This window comes from Mytilus galloprovincialis, chromosome 8, assembly GCF_965363235.1.
Source record: "Mytilus galloprovincialis chromosome 8, xbMytGall1.hap1.1, whole genome shotgun sequence".
Classification (NCBI taxonomy): Eukaryota; Metazoa; Mollusca; class Bivalvia; order Mytilida; family Mytilidae; genus Mytilus; species Mytilus galloprovincialis.
Window position 1 is genome coordinate 39,857,420 of NC_134845.1, and position 27,919 is coordinate 39,885,338.

At 32.8% G+C, this 27,919-nt stretch overlaps 2 long non-coding RNA genes across 3 annotated transcripts in view; both read left to right on the plus strand.

The window, feature by feature from the left end:
• The window catches only part of LOC143043279 (uncharacterized), a 65,771-nt gene that overhangs the window by 29,758 nt on the left and 8,094 nt on the right, over nucleotides 1-27,919 (plus strand). The window lies entirely within an intron of this gene.
• On the plus strand, nucleotides 3,830-9,408 carry LOC143041915 (uncharacterized). Its single transcript, XR_012967836.1, has 3 exons — nucleotides 3,830-4,289; nucleotides 7,921-8,008; nucleotides 8,638-9,408. It is a non-coding gene; the product is annotated as an uncharacterized LOC143041915 (long non-coding RNA).

Sequence of the window (27,919 nt, forward strand, 5' to 3'; positions counted from 1 at the left end):
CCTCCCCCAAACCTCCGCTTCAAGCTCTAGATTCGCGCCTGCACATTGTGAATTATATTTCTTACATCACGATGCTTATTACATTATAAAATAAAATGGTATTCATCTTCAATTGTTGAAATAAAGATGAATTGTTAAAAAAAAGCATTGACATCAGTTTTAAAGTTATTGTTCACAGGAGACAGTTATGATTTATAGTTTCTTTTTAAGGCGAAGTGTACGTAATTAAACTACACAATGGATATTTTTGAAATTTTACATGTAGATTCTGCTTGTAAAAATAAATCGGAAAATAAAATAAAAAAGGGGTTAACCGTTTTCGTTTTTGAGATACGAGCTGTTGAAGTTAACAGCATCATACACCAAAATTACAAAGGATATATAGGGAAAATCGTGAAATTCGGCAGGAATTGTTACATTTCCAAGATTTTCTATTATATTAGACAATCGATTTTTTTTTAAATTTATGAGACGATTCTAAAATGTCTGAGGAATCGATTGGTGCAAAGAAAGTCCTTAGCAACCGTGCTACTTTTCAAGCTATACCCTGTTAAAGTTGAATCTTGAGTGTAAAAAAACAAAAAACAACGACAACGTTATTGACGTCGCCGCAACAGTTACGACGTTTCATATAGTCCTATACTTGTATGAAATATATACCGTTTTGTTGGAGTTCGTGTTGCTCGGTCTTTAGTTCTTTATGTTACGTTTTGTGTACTATTGTATTGTATTTGTCTATTATATTCGGGTGCTTGCGGAGATCGCCAAGCTAGAAAACGGTTGACATTTTCTTCATTATGAACTAAAACTATTTTCGACCTTGGTGCCTTATTTTTTGTTAAAATCTAAACACTGCGACGTGTTTTCAAAATCTTTGTTCCCATAAAACTTCATTTCATCAAGGTCTCTTCTCAGAATATCAGCCATCTGTCTGGCACAGGATAACAAATCAATATTTGAGTAAATTTAAGTTGTGTGGTAATTCTTAGTACATTTTGGTAAATTAATCTTATCTTTGTGCCGCATAAGCATCTCTATAATTCAACACATCCCTGAGCCACGACATTATATATTTTATGCATCACATGCGCTTCTTTTTATCACAATCCAGACCGGCTAGTAACCGTTGTATAACTTTACACGTCTGAAGACGAATATTTGCGTGAAACATTTTTGTATGATTTTTATTTCTGGAAATCAATCTGAAATCTACAACAGTCCATTTCCGAAAGTCGGACTGGACCTTTACTTTTATGTGCTTTCGGGATTTACACAAATTGTAATTGTAACCCAAATAATTCAGTCGTATTATTCAGCTGATGTATGAATGCTACATTTCTCGTGTGGGAGAAAATCGGACATGGAAAGGGCATGAATTATGCGAGTTACTCAAATTGAAACTCGGGAATATATTTCTAGCTGTTCGGAATTCGCGGAAACAAATGATTGTTTTTCGGCATTACAGTATTGAATCAATAGAGATACCAATTATTTCTTTTAACAAATTCGAATACCAGTCAGTTTATAGGACTTCAGTTTGAAATAGGGGCGGCAATCCAATCATTTTATCCAATCAATTGGAAAGGGGGGGGGGGGGGGTCAACATTGATAGTAAAAAAGCCTTAAAAAAAAAAAACGTTGAATGTAAATAATATGAACTCCAAAGTCTCATATTATAAGACTAGTAAACCACAGGCTTCTCAATTCTTGTATGATCATGAATTAGGTGAAAACCTAGAGCTGACCGAGTGCGAGATCATCATGGATAATCATTGAGGTCGTTAAACACCCCTTGCAGTAAACTTTGGTTAAATTTAAAAAAAAAATCGAAATGTAATGGTCTGAACACATTTCACCTCTCATTCCACTAAATATTAAATTGCAGTTACAAGTATCACAAAACTTCCCTGACCTCTTTTCTTTAACCATAATAGAGGGAGGAGAGAAGGAGGGATCCAGATCCCGAAATCCCGGGCTTAAAAACACGAAATCCGGCGAGGTCCCGAATTAAAAAAAATTTAAATCCCGACTACCCGAAATTCGGAAATAGAATTCCCGGATCCCGAAAGGGTCAATCCCCAAATCCCGAGCTTAAAAACACCAGATCCCGGAGTTCCGATAAAGGTCCTATCCCCTCCCCCCCCCCCCGTAATTCTATATTCTATTCATTCATAATCTTGAATTGAGACTTGATACTTCAAAATTACATTCTCTAATTTTGAATGATGCACACAGGCACAATGAAAGAAAACAGATTTCGCTATATATCTCTTCGAAATTGAAATTTGTGAAAGAAGAAATGACATGTTATATTTTATCTTACACGTGTACTTTCAATTTCAATATGGTTCTAAATTTAGATTTAGTTTTCCCATAAATTTCGGACGGAATAGAAGACACCTGTTTATTTTCTGCACATGTAGAAAAAGTTGAAAACTGGGAGTTGAATGACATAATTTTTACTCATTTTAAGATAAATGTTAGAGTGAGACAACTTTTAAGTTACTGAGTAATTTTTGGGGCATAATTTGTTTATTTTTTGTTTGTTTTCCGTCTTTGTTCTTCTGGAAAGTTTTGCACTAGTGGTCAAATTATTCTCTTGGTATCGTCTGATTTCTAATATGAATATAAATCATGTCCTTAAATTTTTAATTGCACAAAATACGAACATTTCAACGTCTTTTTAATTAAACAATTAAATTCACACGTCTTTCATTAATTATTTGTAACCTATTATAAAACTTTACGTTGAGTACTGTGTTTTTCGTTCAAGACTACGGCTTTTTAAAACGATATTGTTGGGTCAATTCAGGTTTCATTTTAATTAATTTGATATCAATAGAAGAAAAATTGTTACATGTTTATTTGTTTATTTGTTTATAATTTTGTTGTGAGGCGTTTTTTTTTTCTTTCTGTTGATATCATAAACACAAAATGCCTTCTCCTACGCGTCTAAAACAAAAAAAAAAAACCCAGTGTTTTTAAGTCAGGCTGCACACAGAACAACGTACAGAATGCTGTGATTTCTAATTGGAGTTATTTAGATAATTTCTATGAGGTTTAAGACAGCACAGGCGTGCTTGGTGGATTCATTATAGACCGCAGAAAGTAGTTTCTGTTTCGTGTGTCCTTTCTTGGAGTAAGGGAGATAACTTGCGTAACTAACGACGAACGTTTTTAATCCCGTATTCCGCTAGAGGCGTGCAATTACGTACACTTCGCCTTAAAACGTAATATAATTTTACCTCTTGGAGTTTTTCTACATTACTTCTGTAATCGGATTTTGAAGAACCCCACGGACACCACATACTCTCATGCATATGTCACTCATTCAAGGTATAATGATAATATATGTAAACTCTTGTGTTGTTAACAAGGAAACGAAATCTCAAAAGCATTTTTGTCTCAATTTGTATCTCAAAATAGGGTTCTTTAATTTAAAAAAAAAGCTTGCATAGCAATTTCCTTAAAAACAAAATATAACAAAGGCAAAGTTTTAAAACACAAAATTCATTTTTTTTTAATTTTTCTTTCATAAACTTGAAAATTTACCACGCTAAACCGTTAAGTTTATTCAACAACAACCATTAATTAATCAATAAGTAACGATAAAAAGACAATTGTGTATTGGATTAGGTTGATTGAACATGATGATTATTGAATTTGCAATAAGCCGTTGGTCACGTGTCGAGTGGCACGCGTTGATTAAAAAGTCATTTAACTTCAAAATTACAATATCTATTGATACCTAACTTTACAGATATGAGGTATTTAATCATATCCTCCTATATATCCATATTCTCTGTGATCTTAAAACATCGTTTTAGTGTCCTTAATGCAAAAACTTTCTTCTTAGTCAGCGCCTTTAAGAATTCCTTTGCGGTATTTCTACACACCGAAATATATGGCCTTATTGGTAAAATACCCACGTGAAAATACCACAGTGTTAGTGTCACTAATAGTCAAAATATTGTGCCGTGAAAACTGGAAATGAAGTTTAGCGGGACATAGGAAATTACAAAAATATTAGAATTGTTTACTTACATAGTGTAAGCGGGATGCGGGAATCTAAAAAAATTAAATAGTAACTATAAAGCGAGATCCGTGAACAGAACCCCCAAATGAGACCCCATTAGTTGTGGCTTATTTTTGGTCTTTTTAGCTAGTTTCCTTCCCCTACATTACTTGTAAGTTGATCGTTTTTGTAAAGCAGCACTCGAGGTTTGACAGTATATTACCAAGAAATGCACAAAATATTGAAAAAGAAGGTTTAGAAAATTTAAATAATGGTATGCACACACACTCCCCTGTCAGCACAGACAATTATATTTTTGTAAACGCGCCAAACTCATTTCTTCCACAGTGAGACAAGCTTTACAATGTTGATGGTGGTGAAAATCTAGTCCAAATAATTATTACGTCTTGCAAGGCTATTTTATTTCTGGAACGCTTTCCTCTGACGAAGCCGAAATGTGAAACCAAATCAACAAGAAGTCTAACATCTATAATAGAACTGAATATAAAATCGAAATGTAAATGGGGAATGTATCAAAAGACCAAAGGGCAGATAGCAGCCAAAGGGCACCAATGGGTCTTCAATGCAACGAGAAAATCCCACAACCCGAGAAGGGGTTCCTAACCAAAGACAAATGGGGGGGGGGGGGGTGTCCAACTACATGTCCCCATTCAATACAATACAATACAATATGCTTTATTTGAAAAACACTCCGTCACATTGACATGTGAAACAAGAGGTAAATTACAAAATACAATCACATACAATTAAAAAAAAAATAAAACAACTTAGAAATAAAATATATGGAAAATTACTTTATATTATAATATTTTAACATTATAATATTTTAGTTAACTTTGAAATGAATATAGACACATTTTTAAATAAGTTAATATTTTGTCAATGACAGTTAGTCCTTTCATTTTTGCTTAATTCTGATATTTCACATAGTACTCTGGAATATGCTGATTTCTGATATTTTTTAACTAATAAAGAATTGCATTCAAATAAATAATGGAATTCATTGCCAATTGCAGTTAAACACAGATTGCATGTCCTTTCTTCTTTTGGAATGACTTATACCATCTTCCCAGCTCTACTGGGATTTTACATTGCAGCATCTTAATTTTGAAATATATTTACGTTCGAATGGTGTTAATTTTAAAATTCAAATGCATTGATCGTCCAATAAAGAACAATGTAGAAAGGGGGGTTCCAACATGTCCAACCCTCAGACCCTCCTGGATCCCTGCCTGTGAGGCATGCTTTAGCTTGCCATTAATGTATACTAGTTGAGTGATAATGGACGTCATATTAAACTCTTTGATATTAAAAAAGAAACTAAAATAAAAATCATACAAAGGTCACAAAGGCCATAATCTGGCTCCTGACGTGGGAAAAGTGCAAAATGCAGTGGGGATGAAAGCCTTTACTGTAAATTCCTGAAATTACAATTATATAAATCATCTCACATCTTTGCGCATTTCTTGAAATTGGTCATATTAATAAATGCATGCAATATTTTCAGAAAATTTCAATATATAGGCTTTTTAAAAAAAGTCAATCTTGTGCATGATTTATCAATGATTATACTTGCACAATTAACGCATGTTGTTCTCAAAACTAAGAGGTGTCTATGCTATTTATGACAATTTTCATGGTTCAGTGGTTATAGTTAAGTTTTTGTGTTTTGGTCTGTTTTTCTCATACTTTATGCAATAGGTCTACTATATTTGTTGTATGAAATGATTGTAAGGTGAACATGTCTAGTGGGATGATGTCATCTGACCTTGACCTCATTTTCATGGTTCAGTGGTCAAAATTAAGTTTTTGAGTTTTGGTCTTTATCTATTAAATACTATAAGCCATAGGTCAACTGTATTTGGTGTATAGAAATATTTTATGATCTATATGTCAGTGGCACAGGTTTTATTTGACCTTGATCTCATTTTCACGGTTCATTGATCAGTGTTTTTGTGATTTGGTCTATTTTTCTTAAACTATAAGTAATAGGTCAACTATAATTGTTGCATTGAAGCCTTGTTAGCTGTATATGTCTGCCTGGCATGGTTCATCTGACATTGAGGCTTAAATTAAAATATTATTTGTTTACCCTTTACCGACCGACTCTATAAGTTCGTTCCGACTGAAAATCTTTTATTTGTATTTACCAGCAATATTTTGTTTTAATTATTTTTTGTTCCTCCCGAAAATCTTATATTTGTATTTCCTGCTCAAAACTTTTTTACCGGAATCCACAGGTTTTATCTTCCCCGTATAAGGTTAAGTCCATTTGGTATCACGTCAGCGTTTGGCATGAACATTTGCATTTAGAGATTCAAAGCTTTTGATTGAAGTCGATGTTGAAAGTATAACCAACGTTGCCCTTTATACTTGAAGAGCAGGGTTCATTCAAAAAAGTTTGTCCAATACAAAATTATCAACGTGTGTACAAAATATTTTGTTAACGGATGTTGTATCCTATATAACATGTATAAGGATGACGTTTAGTGATTCGTATATCCGTATGATTATGTTATTGCTGCCTATTACCAGCTTTGACATTTTATTTATATCTGAAATGAACCGAAGTCCTGTAAATTGGAGAATAATTGGCAGTAAAATCGCCAAGTTTTCCTTGCAGACCATTTATAAATGCGATGTAAAATATGTGACATTTGAGTTTCAAGTCTTTTAGCTTTTTTTTTATAACACCCGGACACACTCAGTCTCTAGGGTTGTAAATAAAGTAAGATAAATGCTTAGTTTTAGCTCTTTTAACTGGTTGCATGATGACGATGGTGGGAAATGCACTGCTGGGCAGTGGCTTTATATTCTAGTCAAATATTTTTTTTTTATTTCACAGATATCATCTCTGATAATTTCAGTTCAAATTTTGATAAAATTGGTAGAATGTCGGAATGACACATACTATAGATAGGGGTTGGAGGGTCCGGATCCTGAAATCCCGGGCTTTAAAACATGAAATCCTGAACTCCAGAATTTAAATAAATTTAAATTCTGCATCCCAAAAATTAAAAAAAAAAAAACAATTCCTGGAAATCCTGAAATCCTGAGCTTAAAAACACCCAATCACGAAGTCCCGATAAAGGTCCTACCCCTAATAGATTGCACATAGTAAAGCTGTTTCACAAACCATGCTAGGGAGATATATATGATATTAATAAATCTTTCGGTCAAGTTAAGCGTACAAGGTACATGTTCGTAGTACAGAATATCAGTGCAAGTTAAAACTCTTTAAAAGTTCCAGGCATATAATTGTTGAAAATATGCTCGAGCCCTATATTTTGATATTTAAAAACAAATAGAAGTGCATATAAATTAACTTCACATTATACATGATAATTTTTTTCATAACTTCCTGGGACTATTCAGAAACTTTAATAAAAGTAAAGATTAGTAAAATCGATCATTCTTAAAACAAGAGCAAATACAGACAAAAATGATATCATTCAGATATTGTATCTATAAAATAAAATATTATACCTACCTGCCTACCCATGACAAAAAATGTACCGAGCCAAGTTATTTTATGGGAAAGAAAAAGAAAATATTTTACCTACCTACCTACCTTGTTTCAAAAAATAGGGTCAGAAAAGGGCAAACAAACAATATTTTAATTTAGGCCTGACCTCATTCTCATGGTTCATTAGTCTTTATTTATTTATCTTGGTTAATGTTAAGTTTATGTGACAGTTGTGATAAAGCTTTATACTTAGGACTATCAACATATTATCAATGATTAGTAAAAGAAGGCGAGACATTTCAGCATGTGCACTCTTCTTATTAAACACACATTAATATACATCATGTACATTAAACAGCAAAAAAAAATATTGATGCAAGATGCCATTCAATAATAACTTTTACTCTTTTATGTATAGGACAAGAACTATAGAAGATACAGAGAAATTATAAACAGCAGAAATGATAGGCAATTTAAAATTTGCAGAAGCAAACTAAACCTAAATGGTAAGGCCACTTTTATTTATTTTTTTAAAGTTGTTGAACTTGAAAGATGATAATCATGATTACTATAAAAATTAAAAGATGTGGTATATTAAATATGAAAACTATCATGGCTTTAAGAAAGCAATTGTAGGCCTGTGACGACCTTCAATAATGAGAAAATCCATACCCTATAGTCAAAGTAGGCAGCTATAAAAGACCCAAAGATGAAAAATTGAAACAATCCAACATGTCCAAACTGTAAAACTAATTGCCTAGTTTATTACAAAATAAATTACAAAAAATAAATATAACCGGTATGAAACAACAACAACAACAACCACTAAATTTTAGTGTCAGACTAAACTTACAAAAACTACAGGCTCTGAACTTTGGACAGGCACAATAGGAATATGGCAACCTATGATGTAAATTTCCTGCAAACACAGACTGGACTAATGTAAATCAACTAATTTTCGCGACTACTTTATTTTGCGTTTTATACTTTCTAGTCTACATCACAGCTAATTATTTTTCGCAAGGTTCAAGTTTACTTAATGAATTTTAGTAAAGAAAGCTACATATGAAAAACATTTATTGCTGTTTCTCTCTCCATTTATAACATTTTATTTGTTTATTTTGTGTATTTATAGGTGATCAGACATCTTGGTTTTCACGATCAATAGGTCATTACTGAAGAGGAAACTTAAAGTTGAAATTTATTTACAAAGTGCATAATTGGATTAATTTGAACTGGAATGTGTGCTTTCCTGCAAAAAAGAAACAGGAAATTTCATCATTATCACATGATAATGCCAATAAACAAAATGGAGTTCTATCATAGATACACAAAAACACTATTGCATAAAAGCAACAACATATTATATATATTATTCGAAAGAAAGGAGAATGCAGAACAAATACTATTTTGTTGTTGAAAAAAGGAACACCAGTTTTATCCACTCATTTACATCGCTCCCTCATATCAAATATACGGAAGAAGATCATTGAAGAACAATTTGCAAAAATGTTTTCTCTTAGAATTGAAGGAAAATGTTAAGTGAATGGAATAATGTATTCACTGAATTCTTACGTAGTGGATTGAAAACTGTACACAAGCTGAAACAGAAGAAAATTTTAATTTAAAATAACACGAAAAGTGTATATTTTATTATTTAATCTGCAAATATATAAACAAATTCTTTAGAACACCACAAATGGTATGACATTCAAATTGGTTGCTTATTAATGTATTGCATTGAAACAATTACATGAATTACAAAGAAAACAGAATCATTTGCTACAAATTTTTGTTATAAATCATAGTTAAATTTTATAAAAAGTATGAACAATACCTAGATCTAAACAGTCAGACTTTATCAATTTTCAATGTCATTAAAATGTTGAGTCAAACATTTATGAAAGTTTTGAATATCATTTGCATCAACTATACAGTCTTGTAATAATTATATTCATACTGTTTGTATACATGGTATAGCGAAGAAATGTTTAACAAGAACAAATAAGGGAAATTTGATGTTCAGAAATTTCTTTAGAGGAAATTTGAAGAACAATGATTTCATTAGAGGAAATTTGTTGTCTTGAAGGAAATCTTTTTCCCTTGAAAAAACAATTTCCTTTGAGGAAAAAACAATTTCCCTTTGAGGAAAAATCTTTTTCCTTTAGGGAAATTTGATTTCCCTTGAGGAAAACAACTATTCCTCTAAGGAAAATGTTGAAAAAAGGGGCATAACTTTTTCAACAGTGGTGCTAGAGCCAAACAATTTTAGGACAAATATCAGGGAACCAATACCAACCAAGTTATCAACTTCATTTTGACTTAACTCCAAAAATTAAGGTGAACAACTTTTGCGGAATTGCAAACTTGTCCCGGAGACAAATCTGCTTTTCTGAGATGTTTTACAAGGTTCCAAAAATGTGTTATCCCCTACAGCTTTCCATCCAGCTAAGGCAGAAGTATATTCTCTTTTATTCTCATATATCCAGTATTTGCAACAAATTGTAATTTTTCTGAACAAAAAAATTCAAATGGAAAATAATGTTTGTATTGTACATGTTGTAATATAGTATGTTCCCATGGGAAGAAAAATTGTTCCTATGTGAAAAAAAATTGTTCCCATGGGAAGAAAAATTGTTCCCATGGGAAGAAAAATTGTTCCTATGTGAAAAAAAATTGTTCCCATGGGAAGAAAAATTGTTCCCATGGGAAGAAAATTTGTTCCCATGGGAAGAATTAATTCCCATGGGAACTTTTTGTATTCATCTTTTCCCATGGGAACTTTAAAGTTCCTATGGGAACTCTAAACTTCCCATGGGAAAAGTAATTTTTCCCATGGGAACTTCCAATGTTCCCATGGGAAATTCTAATATTCCCATGGGAATTATCAAATTTCCCATGGGAAATGTACTTTTAATCAGCTGCAGTGACAAGAGTGACAACAGTGACAAGTTGGGACATATGGCATTTTTTTAATTTTTCAATAATCTATCACTGGGCAATTTTTTTTTTGGATATCTTGTAAACCGACAAAGTCAGATTTGCCGATACCGGAATGGCAAATTTGTCCCGCACAGTGTTTTTGGATGTTTGACAGTGTCTTATGACAAATGGGAGTTCTATGTTTTCCTATATGGTGTTATTAACTGTGTTGCACGATGACAACCAACCTGAGCATTAGGAGTATTGTTAATTTAATGTTTAGTTTTTATGTTCAAGACGGGCATGGAAGAGACAGTAATTACATTAGTTTCCAAATGATTATGATAGAATATGTTCCACATCTTTGATTTTGGATACATTTTGTAGCTAGGAGAGCAACACATAATAGGTTCATTTTTTCATGTGTTTTTTTTTTAAATGGGAGATGATATATAGATTTGATAACATGATATAAGGAGCCTGTAATTCAGTGGTTGTCGTTTATATGTGTGTTACATATTCACTTTTCGTTAATTTTTGTACATAAAGAAGGCCGTTAGTTTTCTCGTTTGAATGTTTTACATTGTCATTTCGGGGCCTTCTATAGCTGATAATGGGGTATTGGCTTTGCTCATTGTTGATGGCCATATGGTGACCTGTAGTTGTTAATTTCTGTGTCATTGTGGTCTATTGTGGAGAATTGTCTCATTGGCAATCATACCACATCTTTTTTTATATGCATTTGCTTACTATTTGTATTGTTTTATTTATATTATTTTGTGGTGGATCATCAGTATCATTAGTAAAAAAAATTGTTAAAATGTCCCTCAGATTAGAATACATTTGTTGGTTTTCAGTAATGACAATGCCCACCATGATTCTAGGGGCTAGATGATCTAGGAAGTAAACCTTTGTGATAATTTTTATCAATTCTTTGATAATATCTCCTCCAAATCTGGTCGAAACAAAGAAAAATTTTGACCAATATGACAATGATTTCACCAAAAGAACCTTTGATAGCATGCTTCAAAGACTCATAACTGCTCTAAAGGTAATCTGATAGAATTTCATTAGTCTTAATATGTCTAAATATCTAAAAAGAAATAGTATTAAAAAGGTTATGCAAAATTATTCTCTTTTCATTTTTTTTGTTATATGGATACAAATATGAGTGATACATGTACAAATACAGTATTTGTAGGCCTTATATTTTTTTAAATATAATTGAAGGACCATTTACACTCAGGGCTTAGTCATCAGTAGGCAGAACAGATGTATTAAAACAACCTAGCATCATATTGCTAGTAGCGGGAGTAGCATTGTCTGGTAATTTTTTTTTTTTTTTTTTTAATTTGGTCAATGAACATATAATGTTTGGTTCAAATCGAAATAGAATGCTTTTATCTCCCTATTACTTACATTGTACATATATAGAGGTGACACTTCTTTGACAAATCCTTGTACATGAGAGTTGTCTGTCAGATTTTTTTTCTCACAAAGAATGAATTGCATAACAATGAACTGAGCTCAAAGCAAAGTACTTTAATAATACACTTAGACAAAGAGCTAAATCCAGTGATATACTTTGTACTACAGGTCCTTTATGAACATCAATTGACCAAAACCATATCTCAATAACATGCCATACTACATGGTTGGATCAGAAGTCCTGAAAAAGACGATTTTTTTTTATCATATTTTAAGTATATATGCACAGGTTAAAACTTTCTTGTGGTATAATCATTCAGTATCTAGCAACTATCAATTTGCTTCATGCACAAATTGATATAGGTTGAGTTGGAAATAAGAACACATATCCACCTAATTTTAGTCAACTGATGAACAAACATTCAAAACTATAAAATGTTATCTAAGACTTGTCAGTGTCTATTTATCATTGCCACTGAATCAGTGATATATGTACACATAATTATATACATATAAGACTAAAATTTTAAAGTTCAATCATATATAAGACTAAAACTGACATTCAGTCTTTACTGACAACTTAATTCCCCAAGTCATTTTCAAATCTGACTTCATGATAAAATAAGATTCCATATCTACATGTACAATCAAAACATATAGGTTATTCCTGATTAATTTTTCAAATTATTTTATAATTAAAGACGTTAAGAAACCTTTGGTGACCCCACAGTTTAAATTTCTATCGTAGGTACGTCGTGAACAGTGGTCGTTACAGACAAACGTTCACGTAAATTGTCCCAGTCAATGGATGAATTTAATGTGTCAATCAATGGCCACAGCCACACTGTTTTGAATTTCATTCTACCATTATACCACGCACAATTTTTTTTTGCTGTCGTATAAAAATTGTCACTTGACCAACAGAAAAACCTTACATTTTGTGTATGTCCAATGCATTATTGGAACTGATTTAAGCAAATGACCCTTAGATTTAAGTTACCTAATATCACTTACTATTATCGGCTGACCAGATAATCTGTCCCACTTTAACTATAAAGCCAACAGCAATAGATCTTTTGCACTTAATATGCAACGGGTGCTTCGAACTTGGGAAAGTGCCGGATCAATGGACAAAGGGAATAATTAATCCGATTTTCAAATGTGGATCAGACACGAGAAACAACCCTCTGAATTACCGAGGAATAACACTTACTTCTGTTCCGAGTAAAATTTATTGTCATGTTTTAAACGGAAGACTCTCATCATGGCTAGATGTTAATGATATTCTCTGTGACGACCAGAACGGTTTCCGGGAAAAACGTAGCTGTGAGGAACACATCTATACATTACACACCATTATCAATGACCGTAAAATAGCGAGACTTTCAACTTTTGTTTGCTTTGTGGACATGCGTAAGGCATTCGATACGGTTCAAAGAAACCTACTTTGGTATAAACTTTCAAATGCAGGTATACGAGGAAAATTTATGTCAGCTTTACAGTCGCTATATGACAACGTATCTTGTACAGTTAGAGTAAATGATCAGTTCACTCCATGGTTTAATGTTGACGCCGGACTTAAACAAGGCTGTTTGATTTCTCCGAGCCTTTTTGCCGTCTATATAAATGACTTAACCCAACGAATTAACGATCTACAGTGTGGTATCAAAATAGATGACATTATCATGAGTATTTTGCTTTACGCAGATGACATTGCGCTTATTGCACCTGACGAATCGAAACTACAACAAATATTGGACGTGGTAACATCTTGGTGTAATGAATGGAAACTTCATATTAATGCAGGCAAAACGCAGATTGTCCATTTTAGAAACCCATCAATTAGTCGAAGTAACTATTTATTTACGTGCTCTAATACCAACATCGGATATGCTGATTCATATAAGTACCTAGGCCTTTGGCTGGATGAACATTTGAACATGCAAAAAGCTGTTGGAGAACTGGCCAAGTCGGCTAGTCGTGCACTAGGCGCCTTATACGGAAAATTTATAAGTAGTGGAGGTATGACTCAGCGTGTTTTCTTCAAGCTGTATGAATCAACAGTTGAGCCTATCCTATTCTATGCAAGTGGTATATGGGGAACAAAACAATATGGTGTGATTAATAGTGTTCAAAACAAAGCCTGCAAATTATTTCTAGCTGTAGGAAAACGAACATCAAACTCCGCAGTACGTGGCGATTTAGGACTGATAACGTGTTTCAATAAACAAAAACTGTCATGCATACGTCTATTATGTAGGCTGAAACGCACAGACGATGCTAGACTTATCTCAACGGTGTCGAACTGGGCCTCAAGACGTCGGAAAGGATGGCACAAGCAAGTGACCGGTTTTATAAACTCTATTGAATGTGCAGATTTAGTCAATAACAATCAAATATCATTAAAAACAGCAGTACATCTAATTAAAGACAAACTGACAATTCTAGATAATGATGAATTTTTATCAGAACTTTTTAATGACAGAAATCAGCCAAACGGAAATAAACTACGAACTTATCGCTTATACAAAGAAAATGTTAAAACTGAACAATATATACAGCGTAACATCCCACGTTCCGTAAGACGAACAATGACACTTTTTAGAAGTGGAGCGTTGCCATTGGCTATTGAAACGGGACGATATTCCAGACCGCAGATACCCTTGAATGAACGATTATGTAAACTATGTGACCATTCAACCGTAGAAAATGAAATACACTTCATGATGAACTGTCCGCTCTATTCGGACATTAGATTTGAACTTTTTCAAAATGCTAAACAGTTGATTGACAATTTTGAAATATTAACAACTGCACACAAGTTTACATCTTTAATGAAATGTGATGAAATCCAACCACTTTTGGCTAATACACTCCATAAATGTTTTATGAGACGTAAAAAATTTATATAATATTGTTTAAACTAAATGTAATGATTTAAATTTCCTTTTTTGTATTTTTACTTTGTAAATCTTTACTTAACGAATTTATTTTGAATTAATCGTTAAATTTTTACCGTAAATTTTACTAAAAATTTTACTGAACTATAACTGAATTCTTACTGATTTTTTTTTTTTTTTTAACCTTTACCCTAGTGGCGTTTTTAAGCGAACTAAACTGTAATTATACTTCTTTTGTATTTATTGTTGGTTTTTTTATTAGTAAGTTCTATATTATTATTTTGAAGCATTCATGAATAGATATTTTATAATTGTGTGTACATATTTAATGATTTTTAAATCATGTAATGCATGACTATGCCTTTTTATAAAAACAGTATAACTGTTATAGCTTTTATTTGTATATACAGTGTCTCGTAAGTCTTTATAGGCTGGGTATTGATCTTTTTTTTTTATGATGTTAACGTTTTTATGTATTTTTATGTAGATCAATATGTGACACTTTAATAAACTATTATTTATCTTATCTTTATCTTATCTATAATAATTGACGTCATACAACAATCCCGTTTCCATTGCGGCATCAGTTATTTTGAATTGTGAAGTCAAAATTTTACAGGAACCTGGGTGATGTCCCGTCATGGCAGACAAATAGCAATAAGATGTTTAAGTAACAGGACCTAAAACCTACTTCATATAAGACATAAATACATGGAAAACCGAATCAAAATAAAAAAACAGCTGTTACTGTAAATGAACTAAAGAGTAAATATGACTTTTAAACAAATGTAGAATTTCGGGATGTCAGAATTTGAATTTGTTAATTCGGGACCTCAAGATTTCATGTCTTTAAGCCGGGGATTTGAGATCAGGATCCCTCCTATTAAGTAATGACTTATTTAGACTTATCTTCTAATTCTATATAAAAAATCACAACTAAGAACAGGAACAATATGACACTATGTCTAATTTACTTCGACTACTGATATGTAAACCTAAAAACAGACACAAAAAAATCATAATATAGTGATTGAAAGATTGATTGCACTTGAATATATATATACTTCAGACACGTGTTACATGAGCCGGTATGTTTACAAATAGTAATGTCACGTGCTCGCGCACTGACGTCACAATTTGCATAGATCTTGCAATACACTACACAGTTTACTCATACAGAACCAATTATCATGCAAACACTCAACGTGAATGTGATTGGTTATCAAATAATACAGAAATAATGCATGTACAGTTTTAGAAGAAATTAGTTCATCAAATACAGTGTATATAAAGTGCGAATCCAGTCAGTTCATTTTCACTGTTGTATGCGAGTATGTTCATTGTAGAATAAAGGATCATGGGAAAACTTTATTTGTTTACGTTTCGAAAATACCAAAATAATTGATTTGAAACTAAGTTTTAACATAATTTCATTATAATGTGTCTTTTTAAGGTAAAATAACAGTATTAAAGTGCAAATATGTGTAATAAAAGCAACATGACATAGGATATCAGTTATTAAAAGCGATCCATTTTCACTATAGATGCGATGAATTGTCACTGTATGGCATTCATTTCTGATGTAGAATTTTCGAAAATGCGATGAATTTTTATTGTAGATTAATGTAATAATTAAACTTGCAACAAATGAAAAACTTATTTGATTACTTTAATATTTATATCTATTTATAACTTGTATATGTCTATAGAAACTGGCTGGCCATTTATACGTTTTCCCACAGTATTGACATGTGTGAACTGTAAACTGAAATGTTTCCCCGCAATGTTTTTTCCCGGTTCGTATATTGCTATAATGTCGTTATCGTCTGCGTCGTCCGAAGACCCATTTGGTTTCCGATCAACTTTAATTTAAGTAAATGGATCTATATAAATTTTAAAGAAGGTTCAATACCACAAAAGGAAGGTTGGGATAATGTTGGGGATGATGGTTCCAACCGTTTACGCAAAAGGGGCCAAAAGAAGCATGTTTATAGTTTTAGTATAATTACTTGTGTATAAGAATTTTGATTGTTCTGAAATTGTACCACAGTGTTCAATACCACAAGTAGAATGTTAGGTTTCATTTTGGGTTTATGGTACTAACAGTTTAGGAATGAAGGAACAAAAAGGGACAAAAAACAATCATGTTTGTAGTTTCCGGATGATTACTTGTTTAAGGTTTTTGGATCTTTTTCGCATTATCACAAATGGAAGACTGGGATTTTGTTAAGATAAGATAAGAAATTTTATTTCAAGTCGGGTTACATTAAATACAAACATAAGCTCTGTAGAGCTTTTTGCCGACATTATTTAATAACAATAACAACACACATATTAAGATACATAAAACACACATATGAGACATACAAATTATGATAGCTATATTGCAAGTAAAAAGTTCATAAATAAAAAGCATAGCACATGCAAGCAAAGCACTAAAACTGAAACATAAGCACATGCAAAGCAGAATGAAATAAATAAAGCAAACTAATTTCTATAAGCTACATGGAACAAACATTTAACACAAAATAAAATAAAGGTATTAAGATCTGCAGGAGCCACACCGGTGATTCTTTATGTAATATTTTAAAAGTTTCTATTGCCATCATTCTTAGGAGTCTTATTTTTAAAGAAGGTAAACCAGATTTTAACAACAGAGTTTCATAATCACTATCAAAATCTTCATATATGAACCTCAAGGCACGTTCTTGTATTTTTTCCATCTTTTTAGTATTACCCTCCCCACCAAAATGCCAAACCACAGGACAATAATTGAAATTATACATAATATATGAATGATAAATAGTTAACCTTCCAAATTTAGATAGATGTTTTCCAATTCTTTTAAGAACATTTAACTGCCTTGATGCTTTTTTACAAATATCAGAGATATGAGTTTTAAACTTGAGTTGATAATCTATTGTCACCCCCAGGAGCTTTACCTCAGTGTCACATAAAATTTCATTCCCATCCAAATTGAATTTAATATTCCCACTTTTTGATTTATTCCCAACAGCAATAGCCTGAAATTTATCTGGATTAGCTTTCATTTTGTTATTAGCAAACCAATCAATTAAAACAGCACTTTCCTTTTCCAAAGATTTAACTAATCCATTTAGGTCTGGTCGGGGATAATTGCCCCAAACATTCAGAAATTAGGGGCAAAAGAAATGGCAAAACAAACATTTTTCTAGTTTCCACACAATATCTTGTGTTCAAGTGTATGGACCTCTCTAAAATTGTACTACAAGGTCCATTACCAGAAAGGAAAGATTGGGATTTGGTTTGATGGTTATTTATCCTAGAAGGAAAACAAAATGTTATAGGCGGTAAGAAACCTTCAGTTGCACTGTCACGGAATAGAAGTTCCTTCATAATATAAGTTCCAAAAGGAAAAGATATTCTGGAATATTATTTCCACAGGAAGAAATATTACAGTATATGTTCCTAACGGATTAAATGTTATAGATTATTACATTGGATGCAATGAATTACATTGATTTCCCAGTTGAATAAAAACCGATAATTTCACATGTGAAATAAACGTGGTTATTTCACTCTCTGACGTCATACAACAATAGGCGTGGTCAAGACGTCGATAACGTCGGATCAAAACAAATTGTCAATGCGTAAGAAAAAGATATAGTTCCTAACATTTTCTACATTAATTTCATAAAAAAAAGGCCATTTGCCAATGTAATAAAAAGAATAACTAATCGCCGTATTTGAATATCAAAAATAAGACAACTTGTGACCGAACGACGCATGGATTAAACGAGTGCGCGTTGTCTTATTTTTGATATTCAAATACGGCGATTAGTTATACTATAAATATTTGTTCCAACAGGAATAGATATTATGACAATGTTTATAACAAAGTTTCCATTGGAACTTCTGTTATGTGGAACAAATATACGTTGACAGCATATAGGCATTATGTACAATGCGGTGAAATAAATGTAGGACAACTTTCTTCCACGGTTTACGATTTTTTCGGTGTCCACCGTACGCTTTCATTATGGCATCTGTTGTGTCAACTGCTCCCATATTTTTATTGTACCCGTTTACGAATGGTGTTCGGCATAGGACGGTTCTTTCTAAGAGTTCCTGAAAAAAGAAAAAAAAATGTCGGCACGTTTCCCAATGTAGCCTAAGTATGCTATCTATTGACATATGTACATGTATATACTATGTATAACTTTAAGAAATAATAGTTACATGTGCATATCTAAGAAGATATATTGACTGAAATGCAAGTATTATATATTAAACGAACTGTTTATATGTACACATTTGGTGTATTTTAAAATGCCAGCTTACCATTCCAGAGTGCACGAGTTCACATCAGGTTTTTTTTACGGGGTCAGTATTTCTGTTTAAGTTTCAATGTGAAATTATTTTGTAACCATTATCTTGACTGTATGTTATTTTCTCTTATTTCTTTAATTTTATAGCGGTTCCATTTTTTTCTTGTTTATCTGAACTTTATTGTTTAATTTTGGGAAATTTTTATAACACTAAGACTGACTAAAAAAGTCATTACCATGCACTGTTCGAAGTTGAAAATAGTGATAATAAAATTGTGAAAAGTCAAAAACATCGGTACACCGATATAAGGACAGGTGAACATTCTACATTTAATTTGCTTTACTTTAAATAGCTACCTGTAATATATGTAGTAGTTTGAATAAGTCATGAAGCTAGGTTTGTGAGCAAAAGAAGCTATCACAAAAACTATGGTGGCCTTTATTCAGAATATTGGACGCACTCATAAGATCCATGACAACCGTTGTACCCTGCAACTGTCCTGGTACTGGATCAAAATGTCGCCCTCTGTACACAGACATTTGCAAAATGTAACCAGTCGCTGATTCACAAAGCATCCAAAATTTAATTCCAAACTTTGCAGCCTTAGATGGGATATACTGCCTCATAACATTATGACCTTTGGTTGCCATTAAAGTCTCGTCCACACAAACCTCTTTTTTAGGAACGATGAACCGACACAATTGTTTGTTCATAAAGGATAACAGTGGTCTAAATCTTGAAGCAGGGTCATACGCTGGGTGCTATATATATAAAAAATAAATAAAAACATCTTGGGATGAAGTTACGCTGTAATGCCCCACGGGAATGGATACCTTATATCCTTATCCGAGACTGAACTTTTGTTTTCAATAGCTTTAAGTTCCCCTTGTAACACTTTATATTTGGAAAGACAAATTTTGATTTCGTACAAAACATTTAAGGAATCGACGAGGATAAATGATTAAACGGAAACCTTTACTTTTAACACAAATGATGAAAAATTTTGTCCTGCATTTTTTTTTTAAGTTGTAATCTCTGTCCTGCCTTTTTATTTTTAACTCTATTCGGTCCTGCCTTTTTTTTTTAGTTTATCCTGACTTTTGTTTTACCTAAAATGTCATCCTGACTTTTTTTTTTGCAAGTGTCTCATCCTGCCTTTTTTTTTTACTCAAATTCCTGTCCTGCCTATTTTTTTTCAAATTTCATCCTAGCCCCCCCCCCCCCTTCCCCATAAAAATTAAATGGTGGCTCCCTAACCATGCAAGGATATTATATATTTTTTTATAAATCCTAATGTCTCCCCTCAAGAAATTCAAACGTTTTTCCACTTTAAATGTTTGCCTTTTTCTCTCAAACTATTACATGATATATGTATATATAAAAAGGCATCGTGTAACGTGAACTATTCTAATTTTTATCTTTCCTTATATCTCTTCAATTTGATACGTTTGATGATGAAATTTGAAAAAAATAGGCAGGACAGGAGTTTTAAGTAAAAAAAAAAAAGGCAGGACGACAATTTAGGTAAAAAAAAAGTCAGGATAAACTAAAAAAAAAGGCAGGACCGAACTGAGTGAAAAATAAAAAGGCAGGACAGAGATTACAGCTAAAAAAAAAATAGCCCCCCCCCCCCCCCATAAAAATCAAATGGTAGCTCCCTAACCATTGCGCTGAATTTTACAGCTATGACGTCACTGTTTCGTCAGAGAATTGTATATGACGTCACGAAAAAAGGAAGAATGTAGAGAAAAAGAAAGAATATTGACAGAATATAATGTTTTTATATCATTTACCCTAACCATCGGCCATATCGGCCCATTGGCAGTTAAAGAACACCTAAATCGGCCCAATCGGCCGGCTGGCAGTTACAGACAACGTCAATCGGCCCGATCGGCCCGCTGGCAGTATAAGGGTTCTTGTGTCAGAAACCTGTATAACGTCATAAATTGGATCACAATCCAAATTCAGATAGTATCAAGCTTTAATATTATGTCCAAATTTTCTCCAACTGTTCAGGGTTCGATCTCTGCGGTCAGTATTTTTAATGTTTTACTATAAAACGAGAAGATGTGATTAAAAATTCCTGTTGCTTTCTTCATATGGGAAGCTATGCCAGCATAGGCGTATCCAGGGGACCTTGGAAAAATTTGGTTGGTTATATAGGGAATCACTGAAGCATGACTTGAGCCCCGTCCCCCTTTTTAGGTCAGCCATAGGGCCCGCCTTACAAAAAGTTCTGGATCCGCCACTGCCCAGTTCTGCTTTTGAAGTGTTTGGAACAATGAGTACAAATCAGGCTTTCTCCATGCTATCAGTTGTTATGCTTATTGAGAAGTCTTAAAATTTTAATTCACACTGGTCACATTTGTTTAACCCATTAGTGTGGGTCTTCTTATGCCTGGGAAAACTAGCTACTCATTTTGTCTTGAAAGGACAATACGTGCATTGGTATGAAGACCCCTCCTTAACTTTCTTTCTTTTTTCTGTGATTCATCTTCACTTGCCTCCCCTATTGTTGAGCCCCAAATGCCTCAATAGGAAAGATAGGTTTTTGCTCGATTGTTACTTGCATGTTCTTTACTGTATGAAATGAAACGACAATGTGACATATAATTATCCAAAGTCATTAAAGCTTGAAATGCAAGTCAAGTTGTGTAGGGCAAACTTTATCTGTCAAAAACGTATACTGATAAAGTTGCATTGGAACATGATGTACGTGTTGTACAGCACCCTTGATACTACCGCATAGGTCGAACCCTGAACAGTTTGGGGAAAGTATGTACACAACATTCAGGCTAGACTTCATTTTTGATGAAATAAAAAAAAATGTTGAATTTCGGACCCTTTGGGCCTCAATGTGGACCATTTCGATAACTTGGCCCAAAATACCAAAATCCCAAATTTAAAAACACGGTAAGATTCAGCATTCCAAAGTACCCCAAATATTCAACTGTTGTTGAAATCCAAAAGAATTTATTTCTTGACAGTTTGGACCCCACAAACTTGTTAAATGGGCCAAAAATTAAAAAAAAAAAATAATAAACACAATCATGTATGGATTCAGCCTACCAAAGAACCTCAAATTTTATTTTGGACCCTATGGGCCAATTCAAAACCGGACCCAAAATAAAAAATCTTACTTCAAAACCTCATTGAAATTGGTCAAGAAGTGATTTATAAAAAAATATTAGAAAGTATTGTTGTTTTTATCCCATTCTATTTCGATAGACATGCGAGATGTACGTATTCAGTGATGAAGTTTCAATGCATTGGATAAATATAACTACACTCTAAATAAGATTCTGATAAATTATAAAAAAATCTATGACATGCTTCTTCTGATTGGTAAATAGACCCATACTCGAAATCCAATGATAAAATTTGTTTGCACATGCGTATAATGACTACTGCAGAAACATGAATTTTATCAAATTGGCATGCATTTGAAAATATTTTGCATTAATCTAAGAAACACTTTCAACTCTGAAATGATCTACATATTGTTATATTATGACAACGATGTGTTTTATTTGAAATAAATATTAATTCTATTGAATTTATTAGAGTGTTCAATCAAACTTTTCATCTCAAAGTCAGCACTATCAAATCCTTTTCTTACTTTAATTATTGTTTGTGCAAGTCGGCTGAATTTGGAATTTAATGCATAAAAATTAATAAAATTCATACAGTGAAAATGCACCGCATATACAATACTAATGAATCGCTCTACAGTGAAAATGAAAGTAAAGTATCATTATTCAACAGTAAACATGACTCGCATAAAGATAGCATCATAGTGGAATTCAATACAATATGGGCAAACTGAATAACAAAAGCTATTCTACGTTATACAACATTAATAATTGTGTTGTTATGAATATTATTTTGCAACTACATCTTCCCTGCTAGTTTTTAATCACCTGCACGATTTGTTCGTAAAACGTCCTAAATATTCACCTTTTTCGGTATCTATTTCACGTATGGATGGCCTTCGGCGCGTTAAAACCCGTTCCCATCTCTTATTTTGTATAACTTGTATTATTTGTTATTAAATATAGTACATGTGAACAATTTTCTTCATTTTCTTCAAAAATCATATTTTTTTCGTCTGTTTATTTACCACATCAGAAATGCATGGCATATACAGTGAAAATGGTATTTTAGGATCCGCACTTTACATACACTGAAATAGATTAGATTTTCACTTTTGACACGAATAGGTCGGGTTGACATTTCTGTCATCGGGGATAATATTGAGATAAATGGGATTAAACTGACCGTCAAAAATGACTAGAGAAGCACATCTCGAGAACCTTAACATTAATAAACCATACTTACCAAAATTACTCTATATTAATAAACTCTATGTAAATGAAATTTCACAATGATTACGAAAAATAATTTTGATGATGGCAATGATCAATGCTGGTTAAATTGGCGCTAAAAATATTCTTACTCCTATTGCTTTACGTAATAAAATTTGTATGGAATTGAATTTGACTAAAGTTCAGCATAAAAAATAGCGTGAACGTGCAGATCATGCATGACATTATATTTCTGATAAAGTGTGTATATATTTCTGTAAACGAAGTAGCCTGTATACTTCACTATTACATTTGAGCGCAAGGAGATCTCTATTTGTGAATCGGTTAATTAACGCCTTTGAACCCAGGGTCGAAGTTCAAGATGTTAACATAAGAACGGAAAGTTTTTGCGTTGCGTTTACATCATTGAGGCCATCTATTTTTATTGCGGGGTTTCACATATTTAAAGCGGAATTATAGAAAAAATGGAATGTTGTTAGCAAAATCAAAACAGAAAAAGATGAACACTTGATTATTGTCAACAATACACAAATTGGTTTGAGGGTCTGTGTATTCACATTACTTGTAAAACTCTCCTTATTCCTGTGAAGCGTGTGCATGCTTTACATCGAGGCTTGCTATGCTTTACATCGACGCCACAGTACTTCAACCAATCAGGGAATGTTTATTTGGGGCATTTGACCTATTTTAACTAAGATTTTGGCACATTTTAATCGAAACTATAGAAAAATGGAATATTGTTTATAGTACATATAAAATAGAAAATGATGAATACTTTTAGCTAAAGATAAATTGGATGGGGGTTCTGTGTATTCACACTATTTGTACAACTCTCCTTACTGATGCCATATTTTGGAATTTCCGTGACCTAAATGGTTCGCGAAAACTAATATTTTCATATATAGTATAGTAATTAAACTGCTATTTGTTTGGGAGGCTTAAATATGTAGTTTATGTTGCAATTGCCAATCCGTTGTCAAATTTGAAATATTATACAAACTTGGATCGGTTAGGGCATTTTTGATTTTTTTGTTTGAGAACTGCCCTTCATACAGTTATAACATTTAAACTGTCACAACCTTTGGAAATTTAGAGTTGTGCCTGTTCACATCGCAAATAACTATTTTTATTTGGCATATCTTTGTAATCTGTGCGTCGTGTTTGGAAATTTTAAAATTGTACCAGTGTCTGTGGTGTTCGCTTAAATTGTATAAACCTCAAAATTTGATAGTTTTTCAGTTTGAATATATTGACATGATTCATTTGACATCGTGCTATTATTGAAGAAGGTTATCTGTTATCCGAAATATCTAATATTTGTTCATTTTATAGTTATTTAATGGTGATGTTGTACCCTTTTTGGTAGTGTACAAAATCATATTACATGATGTAAGATTAATCGTGGACTATTTATTCAGTCATTTTATATATATATACACATTACCTGAAGATCTGCGGAAGCAGTGAAAGTACTAGTAAAAAAGTGATGCATTGAAACCGTTATTATCTTTTAATAATTTTCTTATATGTTACCAGCATACGGACTTTACTTAACTTTTTCCTGTATATCTATAATACTAAAATTACGAGGTCCAATTTATCAGCCGTCATCACGTAAAAACGATGAATCAAAGAATTCAACTTTGTATCTAACTAATATAGTACAATGCTGTTGATTAAAAATTACACCACTCAAGACCCCTTTGTTTCCCACATAATTAATATTGCCAATAATTTAGAAGTTCCGGGTCGAATCCGATACCGATACCAATAGTATATTCACCTGTTACCTATTACCTTATCTGTACGTTCCGCATCTGACAGGCGCACCACCAAACGCTGTATTTAGGATTTTGATATATACACGGGTCGTAATTTTTTTGGTTTAAAATTAAATTAATATTAAGATCCATTTTTCAACATCTTGCGATCAATTTATTTGGCAATCGCCAATGGCAGTCAGCAAGGGTTAAGAACATCAGTTGTTCGACCTGTTAGTCAAATGCGTTTTGCTAAAGTATACTTTTTCACTTTTTGGTCTTTTGGAAAATGCTGTTTGTGCTGTATTTAGATCCTTCTTTAACGATATACATCTGAACAAGTGACAACTCTAGGATAGATCGATACATTGGACCACCAGTGAAGGCGATACATGGCTGAAAACACATAGTATATACATAATTACTCTAAATAACAGCACAACAATGTTAGATGTCCGACGATCTAGACCAATCGACCACCTAGGCTCGACAAAAATCAAGCTGCCGGTGACTGTGTGTTACTTATTTTTTTTTAATCGACGCTAAGCGCCGAAGAAAAAAAGGCAGCACCCATTTTTTTTTCAAAATAAAAAAGCAGGATAGAACATTTAGCGGGCGAAAAAAAAATTGTGGCCCGCATGAAAATCATAGCCCCTTTTCCAAATAAGCCAATGGTCCGTAATTAACCACCATAAAGTTTGTTATTTATGTATGTAAGAATTGCTTGTCATCTTTTTCGTTCTAAACAAGTCGCACGGGCTGTCTTGAAAAGGGCGGCTTCCAAGACATGAACATTTGTATTAATCCGGATCATTATTTACAATGAGCTAAATAACAAAAAAAAAGAGGGGAAGATTCCTTGTACCGAATACTTTAACAGAAAACTAATAAATATATAATAATATTATTTTATAATTCCAGCGTATTAAGTTCCATTTTTTTTTTTCTGCGTACTATAATATAACAGCAATACCGCATACTAAATGGGGGTTAGAGGACACCCTTTGACTCTAGGATCGGAGCTGGCAGATTTTGTAAATAGATTTATTGGCCAGGAATAAAATAGTAGTAAATCTGATGACTTCCACCTAAAAACCCTGGCCTACAAATTGAATTCTATTATACAGTGAAATGATACATGTGTAATAAATAATCTTGCATTTAGCAGTTGAAATTTGTTTTCTGAAATAAATAATCTGACTGACCAATTCTGACAGGCCAGGCCCTGCGAATCAAATGGTTATCTCCTTATACCCTCCTAAAAGATACATTGTAGATGATCGATACCCGCTATAACTGCGATATAAATGGGGGTGGGGTGTCAAATGATTTTTTTTATTATTTGTTGCAAATTTCTTGTAAGGGACAGTCCCTTACAGTCCCATGCAAGAAACAAACAATAAAAAAAAAAATCATTTCATTTAACATGAAGAGGGGACGGGGCTTGTTTCTTTCGGAAATAATGTATTTGATTCTAAATTTTGAGTAAACAATTAATCTGGCCAGGTAAGGAAAAAAAATCTTAATATCTTGGATAATTACCACAAAAATTAATGTTAAATTTGAAAAAAAATATTTGTCGCGCCGCATAAAAAACCTTTAAGTTAAATGGTCGGTCCCTAGTTACTAGTTTAAATGTTTATTTTTGAACAAATATAATTTATATTCAATATTTTCTATATGTTTTTCTATCAAACACATGCACAGTGGTATTTAAAAGATTGTCTCCATGATTAAATCATGCTATCATTCCACGTGACTATTAAAAGTGTAGAAGGTGATCATCACAGGTATACATTTATACGTACTGTTTCGTTTTAATCCGTACATAGGCACTCCCGGCATATAAGTTAAAAATACATAGTCTTATATATCCATCCTTATACTTGAAAGCTCGTATTTTTATCATTCTTTTCTAATAAAAGAAACTGTGTGAGGTGTCAAGGGGTATTTCAGTCGATTATTTGATTTTAATTAGCTTTACCAAATATGCAAATCACTGCTCAATCATTATTCGTCGGTTCGTGATCTCACCGGTTACCTCTATTGAGACTTATTACCGGCTTTTTATCATCATTAACGATACGACGGATGCCATATGTAGAGCAGGATTTGTTTACCACTTTTACCACTTCAGTCACCTGAGTCCTAAGGTTATAACACAATGTTGACTGCTTTGTCCATTTTCTGTAATGTTTACCTATCATGTCTGTTTGTTTTATTCACGCATCGTTGTTAATATACTGAGTGCCAATGAAGACGCAACACTTGTAAATTTCAAATATTTTAAAATATATAATTATTTTTTTTAAAATGATTACCTATATCGGTTAGAAAATGAATCGTCAGACTTCTTTTGACAACTTTACGCTTGAATGATTTTAGAAAAAAAGTTACGTGCTCGGTTACAAAAAAGGGGGATGAGTCGAGTGCACCGCTATTTAACGCACGAGTGATTTTCTCATTGTGTGTTTTGGAAAGCCTCGCTTAAGAATTGAACTTTCCCATCCTTTATTGTTAGCCACTGCAATAAACTAAGCCGTAGATGCCAAGACTTTTAGACAACCAGAGACATGAAGTTTGGGGCATGGTGCAAGGAGACATTTCAAGTCGCGAAATTGCACGCAGAATGCATTGTTCAGCCTCAACAATTACCAGACTTATCAAAAGATTCAACCAAACTGGGTCTTTGAATGATAGACCACGTCTCGGCAATCTAATTAAAAACCGATCTCTCATCGCTCCTGTTTCTGATATGTCGCGTGGGAGATCTA